This window comes from Anas platyrhynchos, chromosome 5 (genome assembly GCF_047663525.1).
Source record: "Anas platyrhynchos isolate ZD024472 breed Pekin duck chromosome 5, IASCAAS_PekinDuck_T2T, whole genome shotgun sequence".
Lineage (NCBI taxonomy): Eukaryota > Metazoa > Chordata > Aves > Anseriformes > Anatidae > Anas > Anas platyrhynchos.
The window spans coordinates 41,137,933-41,165,042 of NC_092591.1; the positions used below are offsets into that span (position 1 = coordinate 41,137,933).

At 34.5% G+C, this 27,110-nt stretch overlaps 1 long non-coding RNA gene across 1 annotated transcript; it reads left to right on the forward strand.

The window, feature by feature from the left end:
* The first annotated feature begins 5,417 nt into the window (after positions 1–5,417).
* Positions 5,418–24,554, forward strand: LOC106016826 (uncharacterized). Its single transcript, XR_011809739.1, has 5 exons — positions 5,418–5,764; positions 6,017–6,121; positions 11,038–11,147; positions 17,034–17,237; positions 17,355–24,554. It is a non-coding gene; the product is annotated as an uncharacterized lncRNA (long non-coding RNA).
* Positions 24,555–27,110: the final 2,556 nt, after the last annotated feature.

Sequence of the window (27,110 nt, forward strand, 5' to 3'; positions counted from 1 at the left end):
TCATAAACAGCTAGAGCTCCACTAGCATGGAACTGGTCCTATGAAATAGCTGTGTTTTAATTAAATTTACACCACTTTTATGATACAGTAGGTAACCTCTAATGCCACCCAATGAAACCTCAGGGCCATCATATGTACTTCACAAGTAATTAATCTCCAATGTTCAATTTTGTTAGGTAAATAACAGTGCTTCATAAAATAAAACAGAACTTCATAAAAGAGATAAAAGAGCCTTTGACTGGAAATGGTTTTCAAGCAGTTTCCTGAGCCTGATCTTTAGAAAAATGAGGAACAAAACCGCATATTATATAAAAGCAACTGGTGTGTCTAGTGTTTCTGATTTTAATTTTTTCTCCTCTCTCAAATAATTTCTTTGTTTGTTTGTTAGTGGCATTAAAAATTACTATTTCCTCATAAGTGAAATGTTTAATCTATTTTCCTTTGGTTGTAATTCTTTTCTGGAATTGTCATCATATTCAGGAGTTGAAGAGAACACCACTTCTACTTAATACCCAACCATAAATTCACTTTCTAAAGTAAATATTACTGACTTATTATTACACATTATATTCTTTACAGCTGCTATCTGGCCAAGAGTTTTTACAGCTGCATTATCTGTCTGGCAAAGGAACAGAAATTATATTTCATCTTTGATGAGTACTTCCTTTTATTCTTTGAGTCCACACCATACCCAATATTTGGGAAAGAGTAATGACTCACTGTCTTGAATAGTCTTTTGCTTCATTTACGTGACATGTAAAGTCCTGTGATATGGCTTCAAGTACGATATATAAACCCTGTTCTTTCTAACCAATGAAAAAAGGTCACACATATCGCACCATATACATCACTCTCATGCACTCACAAAGTATTATCATGATTGCCTTGATTGCTAAATAAAGTAGCTTCAAAAATCTTTCAAACCCTAGATCAACTATCAAAAAGTTGAAAGAATTCTCCAAGGAGAACCAACCTTTTAAAGCAACCACTTTTAAAGGCCATATATATGTTGGGGATTTTGTGTATGTGTGTGTGTGTGTGTGTGTGTGTGTGTACAGATCTATCATATAAGATGTTCAAAGATGGGCATATGATAGTGAAAAGGTCTAAAAGCAAGCTGCTTTTTCCATGGTTTCCCATGAGTTTCTTTCAGCAAAAGTATATATCATACCCTTTTGCTAAGTCTGGAATAAAAAGTATGCTTATTAACCCCAACAGCAAGTGAAGGTCAAGGGCATGAACATGGATTACTCATGTCGCTACAGCTGTGCATCTGTTCTCTTTTCCTTCCATTTTCAACTATGAAATTTTTATGTCACATTTAATAGGAAGATTTGAATGAATTTCTTACAAATGTGTATTCATGTACTTGTTTATTGTTATTTATATCAGTTGCAAATTTAGGTATGTGTAAAGACAAAAATAGTAACTTGTAAATACAGGTCTTAAGTTTGTATGCAAAATCCCTCAACATTACTTTAAAATGAGAAGCAATCTTCATGTATTGATACTTCTTAGCATAAGTAGCTAAATGACTTTCAAAATTTTCTAATTTATATATGTTAATGACATAAAACATACGAATAATCTGAATGATATTTATGATTTTTTTCTACACTTCCATGACAAATTAATAGATTTAGACTTTTCTATCAATCCTAACATGCATGAAACTATTAGAAGCATAAAGGATAAGAAAAGTTAATCATTATTTCGGTGTTATCTATATTCATAATAAAGAATTTCTTCAGTGTTCACTAACCTGAAGAAAGTAAGATTTTAGAGCAATGCCCAAATAATTGACAAGTAATGAGAATATAAGATGCTTTCATACCTGAAGAGAAAGTAAGTTCCCTAAAAAATAAGACTGAGACACAGGCTACTAGAAGGAGAGATCTACTCAGCAGAAGAGTCATCATAAGCTTAAGAGACCTCAAGTACGGTGAGCCTGGAGCTAGATTTTGATATATTAACTTCAGAAATCATATGGGCAAGACAAGGATTGTGCAAAAGACTAGTGCCCCCTAGTAAAAGCAGTTCAGAGCAGTCTGAAAAGCAAGTTTTAAAAGTTCTTAAACTGTCATGTTTACTAAGTAAATGTGCTTTGATTGCTCTTCAAGTTCATTCTGATTACTATGCTAACCAAGTGTTAATCACAGGAAACTTTAAAAAACTCATAAAGTAGCAGTCTCAGAGCAACACTTATAAGTTGGCTGAAAAAGAGCTAGACACACAGGATGATCATGACTAGGAAATCAGGGAACACTTCCTTGTTCCTGAGACCAGATGAATGATCCCAGTGAGTCACAGAAAAACCTGGGTTTGTACTGCACATGTGCTGCATCTTGTTTTACACTGTGAAAAGGAACAATGAAATACTAACAGGAAGGTAAATCTAGCAGAGGCATAAGCAACCAAGTATGAATAAGAATAAATTATGTAGTTTTTGTGCTCTAGCCATAGAAATTTTAGCTACATATGGCTGTGACAGAGGAGGCATGTAAAACACAGCAGCATGCACATACACTCTAAATGAGACTATAAAAGGTAACTATAATTTCTGGTTGTGATATTCCTGATTTCAATGATTAGTATGACATTCTAGAATTGCAGTGGCTTCCATGTGACTTCATGCAGCTTCTGTAAAGGTAATGAATGAAGTCTTATCCCAGGTAGGAAGGGCAAAAATTTCAGAAAGTCAATGATTGAAAAACTTTGCTTAATTAATGTCTTACTAAATAGTAGCACAACCCTCTAAATGTATAATCAGCATTCCACAAACCAGTGGAAAGACTAAACATTTTATCACTTTATTATGCTATACAGAATGACAAACAAAAACTTGAGTTTTGAGAATACACTAATTAAATGGTGGAGTGCAATGATGCAGAATACTGCGTTGGTGGTTGGGCATCTACATGTATGTAGCATACAAATCTCAGTGATCACATTTTCTATTCCTTAGGCTGATTCTGTAAGTCATATAAAGAACATTTACAGAATGAAAATAGAGGGTATCATAAAATTGAATATTTTCTTTTCTGTATAAAACAGGCTACCCAGGATTCTTTGGCTTGTCCAATTATGTTAATGTAGTCCAGAGATTAGCAGAAAAACTGAGAGCAGAAATCTGTTTTTGAATCATTATTAAACTGGATGTATATGTAGCAAAAACAGGATATGTGGCAGAAGTAAAAGAATTGTAATGCCATATAAATAAATTTTGGAGAACTTGGATCACTGTAAAGAAAAAGAAGAAAAAAAATGTATCTGCTTGATGCCAAGTAGAACAAGGAAATGTGAGCACAATATCTTTGATAATGGCTGAGATTCACTGTGGTTTTGGAGCTTTTTCCATTGGCCCAGAGCCATTGAATAATATAAAGATATAAAAAGTAGGTGAGAAATGGATATCTGTAAGCCATGTAGATATAATACTCTACATGGTGATTCCAGCATGCAATCCCTATATTCTATGCTGAAAGCCAAGCCTGCATCACTTAATCTCCATGCATAACTTTTGCATAATTAACCATTTTTTAAAATATTACAATCTATATGAAAGACTTCATCTGTCTGCTTACAGACACCCTGAGAAAGCAACAATACATTCAGGGCATTTTCTTTTTAAACACAGACTTTGACTTAAATGCAGTTGAAAATCACAATACATCTTATTCAGTAATATTTCACATTAAAATTAAACTGTCAATTAGTGTTAAAAGAATTGTGCAAATATTCCTCTAATTTTCACAGATCTATTTTTCTCTGATTGTTACCATCATGGCCATGAGGGCACTCGCAGGCATTACTGGCCCTGCTGGATTTGATGGGATAGGCATAGGCACAACACGGTATGACATGGCATGGCATGGCATTGGAGGGCTGGCCCCTGTAAGGCCCACACAAGACTACAGCAGTGAGCTGGAGTAAGGACTGAAGGTCCATACCTGAGTTGAAATGTGTGTGGAGGCTCTGGATGAGGCTAGTCATTAAAGCTTATTAAAGCATTCAAAGCCTTGCGAGTCTGTGAATCTGTGAAGTTCTTCACAATTATGCTTCAATCCAGCACCACCCCCCCCCAAAAAAAAAAATCACTGACAAGTGTATTTTGTTTCTAAAAAAAATAAACTGTCTTAAAAAACATTACTCTGCAATGAAAATAAGCACAAATCTGACAGGTAATCTGATTTCTTTACTGGTTTAGTTAACAAAGCTTCTACAATAGTAGTGCAGAATGGAAACAAAATCTAATCTGTAAAGCTTGACTAGTGGGGAATTATTATGCTGATTTTTGTCTGTTGTTTTTCTAGAAATGAATAAGTGATCATGAGGGATCAGGTGCCCCATATTTTGCTGCTTTTTAAAAAATAATAAAATAATTCAGTATTCCATTTTTTTTCTTCCTCGAGGAAGTAAACATATTGATGAATCACTTCAAACAATGCTAATCAACAGCATGAGAAGTCTGCAAGAAAGGACATTGACAGGAGAAGTACTATTACTAATTTATTTGTCTTTTTATGGTTCAGTTAAAGGAATATCTTAGGGAGTACAGCACATGTCAGTGTTGTCAAATGTTACATGGTAGCTGTCAGAATTTTGACTGATGTACAAGGACTACCTGCTCATGTTTGCCCTTCCTTTCTGTTGAGTGCACACAGGTAAGACAGCTTGTTGGTAATTTTTATTTAATGCTTTCAGTATCTGCAGCTGCTCTTTTATTGAAAGTTCTGACAAGAAGAGATTCCACTCACTGAGATTTCCAAGATTTCCACTGCAAGGATTTCATCACTTAAACAAGGTTTTCCTCTGGGATTAGAACACTCTTCACATTCTTTTTCTGATGCCTTGTAATCTCAGAGGTAACTGTTTATATTTTGATTTACTAAAGTCCTCTGAAAGCTTGTACCAAAGAAATAAAATCATGGAAATTAAGAATGCAAATGGCTTGGCCAGACAAGGTATTTTTCTTTTCAATATTTTTTTTTCTGACATAGACATGTCTTAAATCTCACTTTACCTGGAAATGTTCTTCCTTTTTTTTATAATCCTATAATCATATATATATATATATATATATATATATATATATATACACATATATAAACCTATAATCCTATACTCATATCTAAGCCACATGACATGAAGTCATACAACAACAATAGCTAGATAAAAAAGGAAGCATTACTTTTTAATGTGCAAAATCAGATGAAATCTTTAAACATAAATTGTGAAATGATCTATTTCTTAATGCTATACATTAAGAAGCAAGAACTTTTTTTTTTTTTTTTTTTAAGAAATTGAAGAAGAAATTATGAAGAATTTTTTGAAAAATGCTGGGAAAGACCAACTAGATTTATAGCTGAACAGTTGAGATGTGTTGCACTTGTTCCAGGGAAGGAGAGGAGGTTTTTCCTAGATGCTGAAGTGAAACCTTTTCAACATTTAGAAATTCTTTTCAGATAATAACAAATAATACAGAAAAAAAATCAGCATGATATCTTAAGGTTATTTCTCCAATATTATTGGCTCCATGAATCCTAGGCCTTAAAAGAAATGCCCATATATTTTAAAAATATTTTCCCCTACCTTTGCAGTTTAATTTGGAACACAAATTCTGTTTTCCTATTTTTTTATTTTTTTTTATTTTTTTTTCATCCCCATTGTAGATCTTCCCATTTTGTATTTTCATCTGAGTATCTGGTTCCACTCTTCAGTTAGCAAAGGCCAGTCGAACAGCGTGCAGATGGGCAGCAGTCATGTATGTTTCTCATTTGCTTATCAAAAAAGTTATAAGTTGTGGTGTTATGCTGAATAAATTTGATTGTCTTTTTCAATAATGTAAAAATCAGTTTCTAAAGTAACCGTAGAAGCCTCTGATGCATTTTTTGTTTTGTTGACTTTTTTTTTTTTTTTTTCCTGCAAAGCTGCTTTTGTTATTCTAAGACCATATTTGTCTCACTGGGAGTCATTTTTCACTCAGAGGAATGTGTTTCTGCTGTATCTCTTTAAGGAATCATAGGAGCCCTGTAGTTTCTATGAACTCAGATGTTTTCAGGATATCAGCTGTGAAAATCATGCATTCACAAGAATTGAAGCTGTCTGGCAATCCCTGGAGGTAAGCAAGTCTACATTTTCAAGCATGAGTATGAACAGTGATGAAAAACGTGGGCATTTGTGTACCAAGCAAATGCAACTGCTGAAAAATTTATCCCATCTCCAGGTTGGCTCTCATAACAATGTAGTATGAAAATATCACTGGAAGTATTCATAATGAATATTAATAAAAAAATAAATCAAACTCCTGAAGATTTAGAATATTGGCAGAATTGGAATCCATACAAGTAGAAAAGATCAGCTTTTATCCAAAGTTATTGCTTTCAGTGCAGAATGGAATTTCTTGATGCTAGTTCCATAACTTCAATTTACTCTTAATTTATTAATAGTTATTTAACAGTCTGAGTTTTCTTCCTGCAGGTGTAAAAAGCAAAGTATTGGTATTACAATGTCCAGAACATAACTTGGCTGCGGAGTCCACCATTCCTTTCATAAACAGTGTTGGCTTTCATTTCTTAAATCTGAGTTAAGGCCATCATTTCAATCTTTCATCATGGCCAGTAGTACCTTATCTTGATCTTGGTTCCACAAAAGTGGAAGCCACTAACAAAAGTGAAACTACTTATATTTCACTGAATGAAACACAGCATAAGGATATGTTTAAAGTTAAGCACAAAGTTGAATGTATTTTGGGAAGAAATGAATTTACATACATGCTTAAGTGCTTTGCTGAAATAAGGCCAACATAGTAAATATATGTGAAGGTAACAGAATATAGGAGAAAATCCCAGCCATCCTGAAGCTGAAGCAACATTCCTAAAGGGAGCATAACTGTACTGTAGAACTCAGGGTGAAAACAGAAACTGGAATGCCATGTCTGGCAAGTTGGAATGAGCTTTATGTAAGTGTATATATATATATATATATATATATATATACATACATACATGTATATATACATGTATATTTATATGTCCTTACTGCTAAGCTGACTTAAAATTTGGAGATTCCTATTTTTAAGGACCTTAGTAAGAAATTATTGTAGCCAACCTTATTATTTTAAACAAACTTTTATTTACAGTGGTGGCCAATGCAGTATTTTTAAATGAAAATACTCAGATCTTTCAAATGTTGTAATATGTTTTTATGAAAAAATAATAATAAATAATTGCTAGTTCATTAGCAGCTAATATGACTTTTGTTAGTTCCTGTGAAGAAATGACATGAAACATAAGATGCAATCAGACCAGTCACTCAGAGGACACTGGGCAAAATAAGTTTGTTCCTAAACACAACAAAAGAAAGGCATTAGTATGAGAAAGACAAGTGCAAATGTATACAGCATAGATGTATTTCTGTATGACAGCATAGGACAATATTGCCTCTCTTGTGACAGTTGGCTACTCTGTAGGGTTGGAAGGATTGTGATTCTTTTTGTTATTTTTGTGTTTACAAAACATTTGGTAATAAGAAAACCATGTAACAGTACATGCTGGAGGCCATAGAGCAGGAAAGAAGCTTAACAGAAAAGAACCTGGGGGTCCTGGTGGACACAAATTTGAACATGTTGCAGCAATGTGCCCTTGTAGCAAAGACCAGTGGTATTTGGGGCTGCATTAGGAGGAGTGCCGCCAGCACGTCAAGGGAGGTGTTCCTCTCTGCTCAGTACTGGTGAGGCCACAGCTGGAGCACTGCATCCAGTTCTGGGCTCCCCAGTACAAGAGAGAGGTACCGGAGAGAATCCAGTGCAAGGTAACAAAGATGATGAAGGGACTGTAGAACCTCCTCTATGAGGAAAGGCTGAGAGAGCTGGGACTGTTCAGTGTGGAGATGAGAAGATTCAGAGAAGATCTTAGCAATGTCTGTTGATAAGATCTAAAGGGAGGGCGCAATGAAGAAGGAGCACCCAGGCAATGGGCACAAACTGAAACACAGGAGGGTCTGTCTGAACATCAGGAATCATTTTTTCTCTGTAAGGGTGACTGAGCACTGGAACAGGTTGCCCAGAGGAATTTTGAAGTCTCCCTCCTTGCAGACATCTTAAAGGTGTTTGGACATGGTCCTGGGAAACCGTCTCTAGTTGTCCTGATCAGGGGCTTGATCAGGGCCAACTTGTTTGGGACAAGATGACCTCCAAAAGCACTTACAGAATTAAGAATACTAGCTTTCCAAATGAAAACATTCCTAAGAAACAAAACCTTGAACCAATAAAGATTTTCCATGACAAAAATGAACTGGATTTAGTTAGTGAACTATTTATAATAAATGTAAGTGAGAAAAATGTTTAATTGCTAGTTGAAAAACTGCGAACAAGTTAGACTGGCAATATATTAATCCCATAAAATATTAAAGAGATTTACAGAGACTTTTAAAAAAATCTCTTATGTCCCAAAGCAAGAGTTTAACAGTAGCTTTATTTTGGAAAAATAAGTAAGAACTGCTTTATTTTTACTTTGGAATGGAAATTTTAAAAGTCTAAAATCCACACAAAGTGTTGAGTCAATTAAATTTGCTAGGTTGACTAGATTCTACCTTCTGTAACCTGAAAATTCTTGAATGTGGCTGCAGCTCTCCTAAAAGACATGGGAGTGAGATGACATCTCTGAAGGTCAACCAGAACACTTATTGCTTAAAGTGGAATGGTTTCTGTCTGCACTCTGGATAAATTCTTGTCTACCTCTTATCTTAAATTCACTTCTGAAACTAGCCAGAGTGCTGGCTTAGCTGACCCACTGGCCCAGAAGACTTAGAGAGCTTTGCACACATTAGCAGCACTGAGTCAGCATAAAATACAGAAGTTTTTTTTCACTCAAATATGCATAGTTAGGCTGTGTTTAACAAAGAAATATAAGATCTTGTAATTGTCTGAATTTATGGAACAAAAAATCATATTAGTTAGCTAAGATTTTTTTATGTTATTTATCTATTTATTTTTTTACCAGTTTAATAGTTTTATATTACAAAATTCAAAAACAAGAGAACTGGAACCAAAATTCAGAATGCTCTCTTTTAGCTTTTGGTATGAAATATTAGTCTTTGGTTTAATTCAGCATAAAACAATAAGGATTTTTTTGTTCACAGACATAATATATGTCATTGCACTTAATGTATCCATTACTTTACTGAATTAAGAAAGACCATAGTCAATGACGTGTCAAAATGGGGATTCTTTATTACATATTATTCTAAGTGACTTTACTATATCATATGCTCCCCACAAAATTGTAGGTGAGGAATAGTCATGTTAGATCTGTGCTGACGTTGAAGTAGAATTACAGAAAAGCTACACATGCATTGTAATGTCCTTGAAGTAAAATACAAAATATTTTATTTTATAAAAATTTATTGCCATAACACACATGATAAACCTTTCACGATAAGCATTTTCTTTGGAACTTGGTGTTTAATTGTATTTAAATGTTAGTTGACACCTGATGCTAATACTGTAAGAAGAATGTTGTTTCTGTGGAGGAGGATCAATCCTGTAGTCTGATTGTTGGTAAGGGGTGAAGTTCAATTCTTCGCTGTTGACAAGAGATCAAGATGATTTCAGATAGATTTTCTACCATGTTCTAGCACCCAAAGCTTTCTTTTCTTCCTTCCTTCCTTCCTTCCTTTCTTCCTTCCTTCCTTCCTTCCTTCCTTCCTTCCTGGCTATCCACAGCAATTTCTGTTACTGCTGTCAAGTTGACATCCATTTTGAAAGCTAAAACATGAATTTTAATGGCATAAGAAATAAAAAAAAGAAGTGACTTTAAGGCGAGGATAGTTTGATGGACCATTCTTTACTTGTAAAGTTCCTTCTAACTATCATTTATGAAGGACATCTTCACATCAGCACATTCATGTTTTTTTCATATTTTTCTCCTTCAAAATATGAGTGCACTGTGGCCACTGTAAGGGAAAATCCTCCTAATTTTAGTGTATGTAGCTTTCCTTCTAAGCCTCTTCTTGCCTTCCACAATTTTATAGGTTAGCAGGTCTTTTTTCTATTAAGATAAACAAATTATGAGCTCAGACCTTTGTTCTAAAACAGCAGCTGCTGTGATTGGTGTGGTTTTTGCATATCAGCATCATCCTGTGTTGATGGTATTTTTTTATAATTCTTTTGGTATATGTTGATTGGGAATCTGCCCCTTGATTCCATTTCCAGGAATAATGTACAGTATCAAGTGCTGCCAGGAATGCCACAGGCAAGACAGCAGCAGGGCTAGCAACTTCTGAAGAGAACTGTATTAAAGCAATTCTCTTTCACTGGCACCATGAAACTAAAATTCAGAGAAGGCCATCTAAAATAATCAAAGGATTGAGAAATGAAATCCATAAGCAATGTTAAGAGAGATAAACATGTGTACTTTACAGAAGGGCTGGTTGAGTGGGAGGACAGGAAACATGAAAGCATTTTACATAAAGCAGTGCATATAAATAGATATTCTAAAAATCTCAATTTCATTAACTATAGCTATCAACAACAGAGATAAGAGGCCAAAGCCTGCAGATCTACTTTTTTTTTTTTTTTTTTTTTTTTTTTAACAGAGTATGCAGTACAGATAAGAATGATAGCTTATACAATAGAAGATAAAAAACAAATATTTATTGTACATATATACATATAAAACACACATGCATATGTTACACACATAAAATCTTACATTTCAAATTCCCAAGACTACATTTTTAATGTGTGTTAAGCATTGTAAGTAATGTATTTCTCTCACAATTGATTTACTGGTTTTTTTTTTTGGTTTGTTTGTTTTTAACATAAGCTTTTGTCTTATCGTTACTCTTAGATATTCCAAAGGTTTCCTTTTCTGTTCTGTTAATATACCTATAGAAAAACAAACAAGCAAAAATCGTTTTACCTACTATTTTAATATTTACATATTATTAATGAAAATTGAGGAAATCTGTATAATGATGATAGGTTAATCATCTTTATGTATATTGGTAACATTTTATCTATTACATTTGGTGCAGCTTGATGCCATCTTAATATGTCAGGTCATATGATCAGCAAACACATCTGAATGTATACAGTTTTTATGAAATGAAGAAAACACATCTCTTACGTGTACCATTTTGATTTGGTAAGTTAGCTTTTACTGTGTTTTATAATATTCACAATTTATATTGCAGATTATATCTACCAGTTAAAAAATTTAAACATTTTTAGTTTGTGTATTTTCAATAGCTTGTGAATGACTGTGATTTTTATGACTTTTATTTTTTTCCAACAGAGAAGGAGTTGTTGGACATTATTTCTGAGTATTTCATATATCAAATTTCATCATTGGTTGAATGCAGGTGTTAGAACTATGTTTCAGTTGCAATGAAGAAAAGTTCTGTTGGCTTTAGTGAGGGCCAGAGTCTACTGTCTCTGAGCATCTCCTAATGTTATCCGAAATGTAGCTATTCTTATATTCACATCAACATCAACAACAAAAATGATTCTCCTCAAATAAATTTCAGATGGGTGGTCCTGTGTTATAAATGGAGTCACTTTAGGGTTTATAAGCAACAATCAGAAATTTTTATTTTATGTACTAGAATAGAAATACAAAAGAGGTGTAAATACAGAATAAAGATGTTCAGAGTTATATGTAAGTAGAACCATATAAATCATTGTAAGAATATACATAGAATTTTTGATAGATATTTACCTGTCCTGCTTCCAATATTCTAGTTGCTATTGCCTAAAAGGATTTGAACTGTTTTGGAAAAATGTCCAAATTTGGTTTCTTATGTAAATTTCTGACTGGAAGAGAGTATAAAGTAGTGACAGCATTGTTTGTCAACGTCCTCCAGTGATTGTTAGCAATGCATTCTTGCACATATTGTTTCAGACAAAAAAATTAGTATTTTGCATTAGCTGAAGATAATTAGGCAATAAGATACAAAAGAGAGTAGGGTTATCATGAGATAAACACACACATGGGGTGTTATGAGGCACAGCCAAGTATCTGCAATCCCTCCGGGGTATGATTATCTCGTGATAACCGCACACCCTGGAGTTGCCTTATTGCTATTATAAAATATCTTTATTATAGGAAGAAATGCACATTTTTGTGCTGAAAGAAGACAAAGGTGGCAATTTAGAATGCTGAACAGCAGTTTCAGCTGAGCTGTGTGGTTTACATAGATTAATCTATCCCATTGGAATGTTTCCTCAGCCAAAAAAATGTTCCCTAAATCCAAGCAGTCATAATCTGTAGTGATGTGCAGCTATTTGGAGTATTTGAGAAATTCCCTCCTTGGTTCTTTTGCTGTTCATTTGACTGCAACGTATGCATATAAAAACATGAAGAGATGGAGAAGTGTTAACAGGATGTTGAGCATATTGAATGTGTGATAATATTTCTAAAGTCTGGATTCTTCCATTTCACTTTTATGCAAACTATGTGTAAACTCTAGAAAGCTTCAGAGAGTTGAATAATACCTCTAAAGCTAATTGAAAACTCTTGGGAGAGAGAAGTTACAAAGTACAAACAATGTCAACAGAGTTTTAAAAGCTGGGAAACTGATGAGCCAGAGGGAAAAAAGAAGTGTCTTCCAAGCAGAGTAGTAGTTTCCCTACCAGATAGAGAGATGGTGATGTGGCAAGCTGGATAGATGGAGAATAGCCTCTGTACAAAATTGGAGCTGTGCCAATGCCTTCAGTAGTCTAAGGTTTTTACCAAGAGAATACTTAGCATCATTTACTTATATACGCAATAGCCTGGTCCACATGAATGACCTATCTGAGTTAACATTCCTGCTACCTGTCTTTGTAGGCACCACTTGGGAATGAAAGCAACTTCAGTTGCTTGGTTGCAACTTGGTAGATGTAAACTTTTTTGAGTAATGTTCTAAAAGGAAACAATTCTTGTCTCTGTAAAAACGTTTATAGAAAAACATTTGTAGATCTTGTAGGTCCTTCATCAATAGTTATGCTGATCTCTTTTTAAAGACCTCTCTTAATAAATAAATAAATAAATAAATAAATAAATAAATAAATCTTTTTATACTATTATCACATTATTAATGAAAAGCATTATAATAGAATCATGGAATGATTTCGGTTGGAAGGCACATTAAAGATCATCTAATTCCATCTGCCATGGGCAGGGGCACTTTCCACTAGACAAGGTTGCACAAAGCCCCATCCAGCCTGGCCATGAACGCTTTCAGTTATGGGGCATCCACAATTTCTCCAGGCAACTTGTTCCAGTGCCTCAACACAGTCATAGTAAAGAATTTCTTCCAAATACCTGATTTAAATCTACTGCCTTTGTTTGAAGTCATTACCCTTGTCCCACACTATCCAATAAAGAGTCCCTCTTAGGCCCTTTATGTACTGGAAGGTTACATTTTCATATTCCAGTGCAACAGAAGGAAACACAGGGAGCATTGTGTTTCTGTAAGTTTATAATATTATTGAACAAATAATAGGAAGAAATAAGCTTCGAAATAGCTTACATATTGTTTGTTAAAACGTAATCAATATTTGTATTCATGTTTGGGCATAAAAAACACACAAAGAAAGTCTTGTAGAATTTATTTCTTCTTAGAAACTTGTAGCATGGCCTTCAAAAGTGTCAGCTTTAATTTAAGATTGGTGTTTAATATGGAATATGGAGATCAATGTAATTGATTTGATTGAATAAAAAAGTCCTTGTAAGGATATATGGTGCACATTTTTAAATGCAACAAGCCCAATAATTGGTTTAAATGTAAAAATAAATTGTGTCTAGAGATATCTATCCCAGCCAGGGGTGATGCTTTATTGGTTTTTGCATTTCACTAACTGATGTGCTTTCATGTAAAATCAATATTGTGCAGTCAAATATATTTTGCTTTGTTGTATAGCAGTCTCAGTTAGCTAAAATATAATTTTAAACATAGCATACATGACCTTTATTTTAAAGTTAACTTTTTGTGAAGAAATAAAAACAAATTTTAAAGAGACATTTTTAGCTTCTTAATGTTCTGTAGAGTCCCTTGCATGATGTATAGATTTTTCATGTGCTTCTCCAGCATTTTAGTTTGCTAACTCTCAGCCTTTTAATTAAGTCCCTAGCCATTCCTCTGAAAGTAATTGCCATCTGTGGAATATTAGATACCATTTCAAGTCATGCATATATACTTGCTTAGAAGAACTGTGTAAAACTAGACATCACACTTTCTACCTCTACCAAAGCTGAAAATGTATTTGCCTTTTTTTTTTTTTTTAACATCATAAGGAGAAAATCTATTTATCCATGTAGTCAATTTTTACATTTTTAATACAATCAAAAGGCATCTTTTTTTAGAAAAAAAAAAATTAACTCATACAACTTTTACGTTTTTAGAATTGTTATGTCTTCCTCACAACTGTGGAGAGCTGGGGATCAGATCAAAAAGGGAATTTTCTGCACCTCACTTGATCTTACTTTAAAAGTTACCTAAATGATCAGGGAAAGCCACTGCCTCTACAGAAAGTCTCAGCAGAGGCAGAATACTAGACAAGAGAATTCTAATGGATACAATTAATCAATTCAATAGGATACAGTCAATATAATTAGTTTTAAAAGGCCCATAAACATCTGCCAATTTTCTTAAATTTTGTGCCTCTCTCATAATTAAGAAAAACGGATTATTTGAAATAGCTATTAGCATCCAAAGGGGAGATTTTATTTTGAAGATTTATTTCAGTGGATTTTCTTGATGTACCAGTTGAAGAAGGTTGTGAAGAAAAGACATATTTGCAAGTGTTATTCTAGGAAATCAGTCTTTTAATGTCATTTTTGTCATCTAAATTCCAAATCACAGTGCTTCATTCTGTTTTTATTTTCCTTACTGCAGGAAGCTGAATATACATTTAAGGTTTGTTTTTCCCCTCTTTCTCCCTCCCTCAGTGCTCTTGAGGAAGTAGGTACAACTTTGCAGTCTGATTTGCAAGCTGTTATTATTGCAGAAATCTATATTGTCGTGTAAAAATAAAAAATGTTTTCTGTTCTATAAAGTTTGCATACATAAAGCTGGTATTTCTGATTCAGTACTTCTTCTAACCCTACAATTCTGAAACACTCAAAAGGTTTGAAAAAAAAAAAAAGAAGGAAAAAGTAATAGACAAAGAAAGTGAATGTACATACTGCTTACTGAATTCAACAGAGCAGAGAATTTTTTCTGGACTAGTGATTTCATAGACCAGTTTTACACTTTTTAGTCATGCCTTAAAACAATTGAGCACATGCCATAAACATTGAGTCACTGGAAAATGAAGACTGGTGAACCATTCACAACCCGACTGAACTAATATGTCAGAATGTTATAGCTTCAGAATGTGTGAAGTGAATCCTAAACCTACTTGCAAGTCATTTTGGTCAAGCAGTTTTTGAAAAATATTTGCACAGCAATATATATTTTTTCAAACCAAAAATTACCAGGATGTGGAATGCTGGTTTTAGAAAGACCTTTCTAAAGAAGAAGAAATGGGCCTGAGTATGTTTAAATCAAATCTTTGGCAGTATTTAAGACTTCTTGGATAGGGATGCATTATTTGGCTACTTATGCAATTCAATATGGTTGAGATGTTACATGTCTGTTATTGTCATCATAGCCAAGAAGCTATTTTCACTCTTGTCTTGACTATCAGGTAACAAATAGAGGAGCTAGGTGGAAAACCTAGATTGATGAGAGAGAAAAACATTTGAATAGGTGTCATGAAAAAAGAAAGCATTGCAAATTACAAGACTTGTTCTTAAAACTAACCTTTTTCAAGGTGTTATAGGTTATCATTCAAAGGAAAGATTTCACCAGAGAATTAAGACTCCTGGAACAAGTTCTTAAAACTAGCAACGCAGTGAAATTTGTAAGGCTCTGTGGAAAAGCTAATCACTAGGATGAAGAACAATGAACCAGTAAGGGTCACCTTTTGGGTGTTTTTGTTTTTCTTTATTCAACTTTGTTTGAGGTCCATTAAGTTATGTGTTTGTACAGCTCTGTCTTGGTTTAATCCAGCAGCCACCACACATTCACTCACTTCTCCCCACACAGTGTGGGACTGGGAGAAAATTTGGAAAAAAAAAAAAAAAATACTAATGGGTTGAGATAAAGATGGTTTAATAAGACAGAAATTGAAGGGATAATATCAATAACCATAACAATAACAATAACAATAATAATAATAATAATAATAATAATAATAATAACAAAAGAAAATACAAAGCAATTGATACACAGTGCAATTGGTCACCATCTGCTGACTAATGTCCAGCCAGACACAGAGCAGCAGTCCACCCTCCCTGGCCAAGCCCCAGTTTTATTGTTCAGCATGATGCCACATGGTATGGGACATCTCTGTGGCCATTCTGGGTCAGCAGTCCTGGTTCTGTCCTCTCCCAGCTCCTGGTACACCTCCACCCTCCTCACTGGCAGGGTAGTGTGAGAAGCTGAAAAGTGCTGTCTGCAACAACTAAAATATGTGTGTGTTATCAGCATTTTTCTCACCCAAAATCCAAAACACAGCACCATGCCAGCTACTAGGAAGACAATTAACTATACCATCTGAAACCAGGACAAGTGCCTATTGTAATGGGGCCTAATTGCAGAAGGAGGGGTTAAGGCAAAGGTGTAGTACAAATAATAATAATAATGTATCAAGTGAGGACCACACTGCATATTTTTAATATATCATAATGTCATGATGGTAAAGGCACAAAAAATCCTTCCAACTAAAACCCTGTTGGGGATGTTTAACTATAACTCCCAGCCAGAGCAAATTCCAGCAGGAAGGCAATGCCACAGTATGGAGCATCTCTTGCTCCTCCTGCACCTGACAACAGCTGCTTGTACTGGTAACCTCCACACCTCCCTCAATAACCACACTTCACAGACAACAACTCAGGAAATATACAGTCTGTTATTTGAATTTTACTCATGCTCTAACATAAAACAATGACTCTTTCAGCAATGACCTACTGGTTAACATTGTTCAAAATTTTGTTCATTTACAGAGGAAGAAGCAAGTCAGATAATGCTAAAGGACAACAAAACTAAAGCAACACAAATAGTGTTAATGTGTTACAAAGTGTGCAGCTGATTTTTGGAGTCTAAAAAAAGCCCATGAAACAAGTGGTTTCACCACCAACGTTGAGGCCAGGACACCACCTGAAACTATCATGACAACAAAAGTCTGCATTCAACACTGCTGCCAGCCAGTGAAGTTTTTTTTTTCTTATTCGTATTGGTATTATAGAAAAGAGAGGTTTTACAGTTACATGTAAGTTCTTTCAGGTACCTCAGGTACTTATATTGTATCTTTTTTTTTTTTGCAGGGAATAACTGAAAACAATGAGTCTTGAATTCCAATTAGAAGTACCCAGAAAAGCTGCTGACATCAGTTGTATTAAAAAGTGGCTCCCAGTTTTAGCAGGATTTCTTCCTCTTTCTCTTTTTGTTCAGACAGTAAGAATCAAAACCACCAAAGTCACTGAGTGGAGCACTTAGCTCCTGAAGGGAATACGTTATCCAGCTCCCTTCAGAAATTCAACAAACTGCCTAGTAACGATTAGTACACCCTGATATATTTATAGATAGCAATTGTAGTTCCTCTCAACATCAAAAGTTATGCTCAAGAGTGCTCTCATAAGTTAGGCTTTCTGTTTCCCATGATCATCTTTGTATCTTCTTTGATTTGGCATATATCTTGAAATGTAGAACTATTAGAGTTATTTGGTACATTTTGCTGGAGAGAAAGAATGAATAATGGCAGAAAAAAATACTTTGTGACATGTGAGGGTGAAATGTAGGTCAAACACCTAGAAATGCAAGTTATGCCCCTTATTATACTGATCAGAAGATTCATGTACAATACAGAAATAATCTAGCCTACCTGTTTATCCTAAAGGGGTTTTGTGATATGATAAATATGATAGTTTTCAGAACAAACCACTGTTGTCCACTTCCCACTGTTGTCTTTTCACTTTTAATAGTAGAAAAAAATAAAAATCAGTCAACCATGAACTTAGCTGGAAGTATGTGACTCTAAAATGATTTTCTTGCTTTTCATGTATTTTTGTATTTTTACATTCTGGGTATATGTGTCCAGTGCATTTGCAGAATTAAAGAACTAGTTATCTTTTTAAAAGGAAATGTTAGTTTGTAACAGATAATTGATCTAACTGGCTGAGTGGGTTTGAATGATCTAGCTGATTTCTTGGTGGGGACTGTTGATCCAAATAGGAGAGTTTCATTTTTTTCTTGTTCTTTACCCAGGAAAACAAACAAACAATCAAACAGACTACCACCACCACCACCAAACACTCTTTTGTATATTCAGGTGTTAGTGGAAATATTGCTAAGAAGCTTGAGAAAGACATAATATCTTGCAAATGAAGTTTTAAAATGTCAAAGCACAGTTTTCAAAGGTAATGAGCTCAATATATCCCTGCCAAAACTCTGATGACTTCACTGGTGCTGCATCAGGGAAAAGATTAATGCAGAGAAATGCAGAAGGACAAAGAAGTTGAAAACTAGTGGCTCCATATCACTGAAAGAGTCTGACTTAGAATAACAATTGAGAGTGTTTTATTGCAACCACAACAGCACTGGTCATATCTTTTGCTTGTAAAAAAAAAATATATATTTTCTCTTAATAAGTGCCTAAATTTTACCTATGTTTGTGGTCTTTTTACATTGTGGTATATCCTGTTTTATAGAAAGTGCTTCTTCAGGAACTGTACATTTAAGTCTTGGTTTCTCATGTCATCAACCTGCACAATCCCTAATCCCTGATTTTTCCTAATACATCTGAGACAGAAAGATTTCTATGGACTTTGATGACTTTTTGCAGTTTCTTCAGCTGAAAGTAGAACAAGTCAGCATTAAGTCTTAGTACTATACAATTATAAATGTCTTTTAAAGAAAAGTCAATCTAAGCAAGCCTATACATGGCAGATTTGCTGGCATGTTGGCAAAGGAATTTATATGGAAATGTTTTCTAATTACTAAGTTATTTTATATTTTATTTATATATGATTTTCAACAGTCACCATCTGTTTCTGAGTTATGTATTTAATATTCAAAACTGATCATTTCAACCATTTTGTTGTTTATAACATGCTAAGTTCCTAATTAATAAATATAATTGACAAATAAACAAACAGTATAGGTGATGACTCAAAATAGCTTTGATGTATTACACAATATACTGTTTGTTTCTTTAGAATAGCTATTTTACATAAATAACAGTATTTTTTTAAGAAAGAATGGATAGTACAGATATGCACAAGTGAACAAGTTAGAACAAATTGCCTAGAGAGGTTGTGGAGTCTCATTCTTTGGAGATATTCAAAACCTGCCTGGATGCCATCCTGTGCAATGTGCTCTAGGTGATCCTGCTTGGCAGGGGGGTTGGACTAGATGATCTTCAGATGACCTTCCAACCTCAGCCATTCTGTGATTCTGTGACACTGTGAAATGTATACTTGACTATATGAAGTGCCAGTCATAATTAGGATGGGGGTTTCCAGCCATATCAAGAAGCAGAACACAGAATGTTGCACAGTACTTGGCCTTTTTTATTTTTAAAAATTCCCTTTTCCAAAACACTACACTGCAATGTGCTGTGATGAATGTAGCTAAAAGAATTGTTTGCCTATGGAAATTGTAAAGAAACACAAAACTTATTACTGTCATTGAAGCAGCAATATGAATCAAAGTATCAGATGAAACAAACAAACAAACAAACAAACAAACACATTTCCTCAGTACTTCTTACCTTCTTTAGTAGGAATATTTGCAGTAACACTGGTTTTATTAAGAACAGTATTTTCTTGATGGACAGCCTATTGGATTAGACATCACTGCATTTGGGAGTCCTAAGACTGGTCTGAATAAACAAGTAAACCTCTGTGCCACTTTGCTAGGTCTTATTGCCTCTGCTGCTGGTTGGCCTGCCTAGCACAGGGAAGAATATTTTTCATATTTTCTGTCTTCCCATCTGGATCATGTGCTAAGAGTTGGAAGTGGGCAGGAAAAGGTCCAGGTTTCAGCTGTAAACCTTTGACGTTGCCTCCCCCACAATTTCTTCCATAGTTATTCAAAGTTGATGACTATACCAATTTGAATATTATTCCTCTTGTAAGGAAGAGCCACTCAGTAATGAAAGCTGTCGATTGCTCTGTCATAGACTATTATGGTTCCCTCACTAAGGTGTCAAAATGCTGCTACAAAATGAATGCTTTAATTTGCAATAAATGTTACAATCATAAGGTAAACTGAAATGATAATTTAACATAGACATATCCCCAAACTTCCATTGAGTGGGCAGAATTTTCTCCCTCCTCCTTTTGTCAGCTGTCTCTTTTTTGTTATAAGGACAAACTGTATTGTAGCAAGTCACTGTTATTTACAAATTACCTGTGTCTGATATAGTAGCAAGGAAGAAGGTGGAAACCTCTTACTGAAAGGTGTCTGAGTGATTGCATCAAAGAAAATGATGGTGTTTGAATGTTGCTTCCATCAATGTCACAAATGTGGCATTCATTTTCAGACCTGGAATGTGCAACAAAATAGAAACAGAAATAAATTATAATAATAAAAACCCTAAAACAACAACCTAAAAATCCTGTTAACATCAGTTCAAATTACAGGAGGCCAAATAAATACACTAATGGGCTTTAAAGGTATCATTCTAATCATATTGTCTGACTTCTAAGACAGAAAATTTTAGACCAAAGATTTTCATTCAGTTTTCCTGTAGCAAACACTAACCCACAGAGGCATGACAAAATATCTTTTGGGAACCCATTTTGATTGAAAGACTCCAAGTTATGAAAAAAATATTGTTTTCCTTGGTAAAATTTTGCAGTAGTTAATTGTTCTAATCATTTAAGATTACATCTTATTTCCAGTTTGCACTTTCCTGCCTTCCACCTTCAGCCACTTGACATTATGCTTTTGTCTGCAAGTTGAAATAATGTTCCAATATAAGTCCTATTTAGATAATTATAGACCATAAACATGTGCTTTGTCTTCCTTTAAGTTAACTCCTGTGACTATGCCAATAAGTAAATTTCCTAATAGAACCGTTAAATGAAAAACTGAGTTGTCATCAAATACAATGTAATGAATTTAATTTTCAGATTGATATTTGCAAATACACTTCAACAAGAAACAGCTCGAATCACTAGATTAGCCATCCAGCAGGCCAAATCTTGCCTTATAATATGCAGAATATTATTGAAATATTAGTTCTGTTTTTCTTTTCACTGCAAATGTTTATGAGTTTGCAAATAGAGATACGCGTATAAACTAAATGTTTGCATTGTTTTACTTCATGGTTTCTAATTGAAGTCTTCATGTTTCCAAAACATAAAATCTTTAATTAAATTATTATGCTTTTTGGTAACAGGGGTAGGCAGAACTCACGGTCATATAAAAGTCATATCTTGTATACAGCAATTTGTACAGAGGATGTCTGATCTTGGAAGCTTCCTAGAGGAAAAATCAAATATAGTTTCCAAATGTATTCTTTGCTTTTATCATGGATTAAATCCTCAACAAAGAAAATCCAGTTCTTTTGATTAAATAAGAAGTAGAAGCAAACATAGAATCATAGAATATCCTGAGTTGGAACATAAAGGAATGTAAGATAAAGCATTTGAGACTAACTAAACTTCTGATTTCTTTTCTGTAGAATATTTTAAACAAGACACAAAGGTTTCAATTATCTGATATTTAGGTCATAGAAGGTCATAGAATATCCTGAGTTGGAAGGGACCCTTAAGGATCGTCAAGTCCAACTCTTGACACCGCACAGGTCTACCCAAAAGTTCAGACCATGTGACTAAGTGCACAGTCCAATCTCTTCTTAAATTCAGTCAGGCTCGGTGCAGTGACCACTTCCCTGGGGAGCCTGTTCCAGTGTGCAACCACCCTCTCTGTGAAGAACCCCCTCCTGATGTCAAGCCTAAACTTCCCCTGCCTCAGTTTAACCCCGTTCCCGCGGGTCCTGTCATTGGTGTTAATGGAGAAAAGGTCTCCTGCCTCTCGACACCCCCTTACGAGGAAGTTGTAGACTGCGATGAGGTCTCCCCTCAGCCTCCTCTTCTCCAGGCTGAACAGGCCCAGTGCCCTCAGCCGTTCCTCATACGTCTTCCCCTCCAGGCCTTTCACCATCTTCGTAGCCCTCCTCTGGACACTCTCCAACAGTTTCATGTCCTTTTTATACTGTGGTGCCCAGAACTGCACACAGTACTCGAGGTGAGGCCGCACCAGCGCAGAGTAGAGCGGGACAATCACCTCCCTCGACCTACCAGCGATGCCGTGCTTGATGCACCCCAGGACACGGTTGGCCCTCCTGGCTGCCAGGGCACACTGCTGGCTCATATTCAACTTGTTGTCTACCACGACCCCCAGATCCCTCTCTTCTAGGCTGCTCTCCAGCGTCTCATCGCCCAGTCTGTATGTGCAGCCAGGGTTTCCCCGTCCCAGGTGCAGGACCTGGCACTTGCTCTTATTGAACTTCATTTAATTTCTCCATGTCTACTTTTAGTAGACAACATTGCTCAAGATTACTGTTTATCAGCTAATAAATCTGTAAGTATGCAACTGGCTTATTCCCATAGCTGTAAAACTTATCAGCCCTGAGTCTTCTTGCCAGGTAACAAGGTCTAACTTTTCATTCCAAAGATTTCCCTTTTCATACACTGCGAGGTTCACTAAATTTTCCACCTTTTATTTATAGTAGTGTCAGTACTAGTGAACTCACCTTGCAGTTGATATTTATTATGCTGAGTAATATGATGTCACTTAGCCTCTCCAAACGGCCTTTGTTATATCACAAAGAAAGTCAACTCCAGTTGAATCTGTATTACTAATTGTGGGTAAGAAGAGTTCTGAGTTACCATATAGATAAGAAAGTGTTCATGGAAAGAAGTATAACATTAATATTGAGTATATATCTGTTCCTGATATGAGCATCAGCTATGATTGGATCAGAGAGCATATACTATATACGAACACAAGCTAATATACAAACTATGTGTTAAGTATTGTTTATATAGCAAAGGGTGGTTTTTTTTTGTTTGTTTGTTTTCAAACATAAATACATTAAAAATTTTTCTCTTGTACTTTAATTCTTTCTAATGCTTAATAAATCAGTAACAAGCTTTTTGCAAAAACAGCAAAATTATGACCTGTAGGTGACTATAATAGTGTGAAAGGCTGGAATTTAATTTACTTTTCAGTGCTTCATTTTTAAACAATTAATTGGCACACAGTAATATCCAAATCCCTGACCAGACATGGTGCTGGTAATTGGACACCCATCTCATTGGGGAATGGAAGAGCAGGGCAGAACTATAAAGCCTGTGATATGCTTAAGACTTTTACAGAGAAAAGTCCTCAAAGAAAAGGTAGTGCTCTTTAGGTCTGAGATATCCCTGTATATCTATGCTCAGCAGGTATTCTTCAGATTAGGTAGTCATGGTTCTATTCTGCATATTCTAGTAGGAATCTCTTCTATAGCCACCGTAGATGTAGCGCACCAGCTGCTGATGACTGTTGCTAGCAAGCTATTCCCATGTGTTTCCTCCTCCTGCTGAGCTGTCTCCATCCAGTCAGGAAAACAGATTCACTTCTTAGTAGATATATCACATTAACTTCTGTTGCTCAGTTGAGTCATTATGTAATGTAATAGTTGTTCTTTAATAAATCAGATTGTTTTTTTTTTTTTCCATATATTCACATTTTAATTCAATTCCAAGCATTGCACTCTAGATTGCTGCATCAAAAATATGCATTGAACTGAAAAACTTAGAGCTATGTGGTGTCTTAAATTTACAAAGATTAACCTATCTGTAGAAAAATAATTATCCAAGAAAAAACAGTACATGACACAAACTTTAAAAAAGGACTGTGTGGTACGACTGTATTGAATTATAATAAAGTCAAGGTTTGTGTTTTCAGAAGTACACCTTATATAACTGCACTTGTAATATGTGAAAAAAATAATTTTAATGTACAGCTATCAAAGTTATATATGTTCTTGCAATTTTATATATGTAACAAGATTTATTACAAAGGCAACTGATCATTTACACGTAAGACAACTACAGTTTTATTCATTTGTTTGGTTTTAGTTTTGTGTGTGTGTATGTATACAAATTATACCAAATCACAAATGAGCATTACAGGCCAGAGAGAATAATTCAATGTGAGAGCTGCCTACTTTGTGAATAAATCAAAGGTGTCATTTCAGATGATAGAACTGTTCAGCCAGACTCAAGGGAAAGAGGGCACAAGGGATAAATCATGCAATTCTGCAGTACCTCAGCTTCTCAAAAATTTCACGAATGGAAAACATTCAGTACTGCAATTGCAATTCAAAGTAACAAACAGCCTTCAGTAGTTGAATTGCCATGTTTTACATCATTTACTGCTAGATGCTGTTGTTCCCATAATGACGTCTTTCAAGAGACAATGCATGATATTCTAGAACATGGGTGTCCCTACATATAGCAAAATACAAGGCGCAAAATCTCTTGGCTCTGGAAAAACAATTCTTTGTAACAATCCAACAGAATTTTGAAGTATATAGAAGCATAAATAAAAGAAAAATAGCAAAAATATTTATTCTCAGCTATTAGCAATTACTACCGAAAACTGCTACTTCCATGTCTGTTAGACCCTACATAATATTTTACAACCATATTCTCCTCTTAGAAAAATAAAACTTCAACAAAAACAAGACTTTCTTTTGAATTGTGATTATATTTCATTTTATGATACTTAAAAATGTTATTAAGGTAGAAATATATTTTGAAGTTATTTGAATGGTAAATGTACTTTTTTCTTCAAATACATGATTTAGAGAAGTCAGTTTCATAAACAAACTATTTGCAACCAAACTGAGAGTAAACATTAAAAAGAGCATTAACTAGGCATTTTTTGTGGAAACAACAGAACATATAACCAGTATATAACCAGGACAGTTTTCAAATTTCAATAAGAATCTCAACATTTTTACTGTTTCTTGGACACATGTTGAAGATGTTAGAATTGTTCAGAACGACTTAATATGAGTCAATGGCAATTCTGAACATTCATCAAATGTCTTCATTTCATCTTCATTCATCTGGAGTGCAGCGATTTCCATGTTAACTTAGTAAAACACTAGGTTAAAAAAAAAAAAAAAAGATATAAGTTTGCTTAATAAGTGTTTCAGGCAGATATTCATCCCTTCTATTATCTTCTGCATTGTTGTTTTTCATGTCCTGGATAAAATTTGAGGGGAAAAATCAGGATTTAATTTCCTCCTCCCTCTCTAGTTCCAAGTACCTTGTCTTTTGACACTGGGTGTTGACATGTAACACACTCTGTTCTTTTCTTTCTTGTTTAAGAAAAAAAAAGGATAGAGAAATGAAGGAATCTTGGAGAGACAATTCTGGAGTGAAACTATGAAAACTGAAATATTATATTCATGACCTAATACAGGTCTTTTCTATGAATAATCCTAGTACTTCTGAAATTAATTTGTATATAACATTTTAAGACATTCTTAACCTTAGCTCTAGCATCTTTTCATTCTTATGCTTTTGTACTATGGATTATGTCTCTCTTTCTTTAATTTTTTATAGACTTAATCTAGAAGTGCTTTAAAGTGTATCCAAAGACTCCTTTACGTTGACATGTCTTTTTCATTTTTTTTTGTCATTGTTGTTGTTTGTTTGTTTGTTTTTTGTAATTTCCAGTGCATTTCTGATTTTTCTGATGAACACTGTGCCAAAAGCATTTCTGGAAAGTATTGTGGGTATTTGGCAGGAATCCATATTTCCATATACTTTCATATATTTCCTGCCAATCCATAAGGAATTATTATCAGAGATTAGATAGCCATGAAACACAGGTAACTTTTATTATCTACCTTATAAATTTCCTTTGGTTCATGTTTCACCGCTTGCACATCCCTACTCCACATGTTTATACAATATCATCTGAAATTATGGTTTCCATTTACATTCAAGCTGCCAATCAAACATGATTCCACAGACAACAGTAATTAGCTGTGTTACCCAATTAGAAAAGAGAAGGAAATATCTTATTGACACTCACAGTAAGTAATACTTGACATGCAGCTTGAATTTTGAAGGATTTTGTGTTGAGGAAAAAAAAAAATCACTCCAAGATTTTCAATAACTAAATGAAGTGCTGAACAGTTATCACTTTTTTTTTTTTTTTTTTCAAGAAAACCTTGAAACTAAAACCAAAATGCTGAAGAGCTAAGAAGCTTTATCATCATTTTTTAAAATGTTTTCCTTCTTAACCATTTAGGGGAACTATGAAAAAGCAGGAACTTTTATTTGCATAATGTTTGGGATCAAGAATACTGAGTCATTTATATCACATTCCTTGGACATTGTTTTTCAATGGAGATATGACAAGGGACATCACTCTCTCACATATCACTGTGGAACTCATGTGAATTCTTTTCCCCAGCACATCTTGGTAGAGCATTTCCTACTTACATCACTGGAAATCTTCAGAAATAGGTGAATGGTCTGAGGAAGAAATGCAGAAAAAAATGAGTCATCCATATACACATGGTATCTTAGCAATGAGTATTGCTGAAAAGATCCATCATATTATGGAGAAGGATTTTTAAGAAAATTAAAAATACGTCCCCTTAGTTAAGCATTATCACAACAGAACAGTGCTTTATCTTAAATTGAGTAGTTTAAGAAAAATCAAGCTGACAGTGATATCTAGCAAAAAGAAAGGACATTTTATATCAATTTGTGCAGAACAGAATGTTGTGGAGATCCTTTGTGTCCAACAGGTACACACTTCAGTGTGTACTAGTATGCCCAATGGGAGGCACTTAAGCATCAGTGACTTATTGGAAGATTTATGTTTGTACCCTTTACACGTCACATTTATTTTAAGCACTATTCCAGTGTATTCTCTTGGATTTACCCAACTGTTCCTTTTTATCTTGGACTTTACACTAACATGTTCTTAGGCTCATTGAAATATAGCAGGATTCTTAATTATGTTTCTTATTTTTAATAGTTTTACAGTATATATAG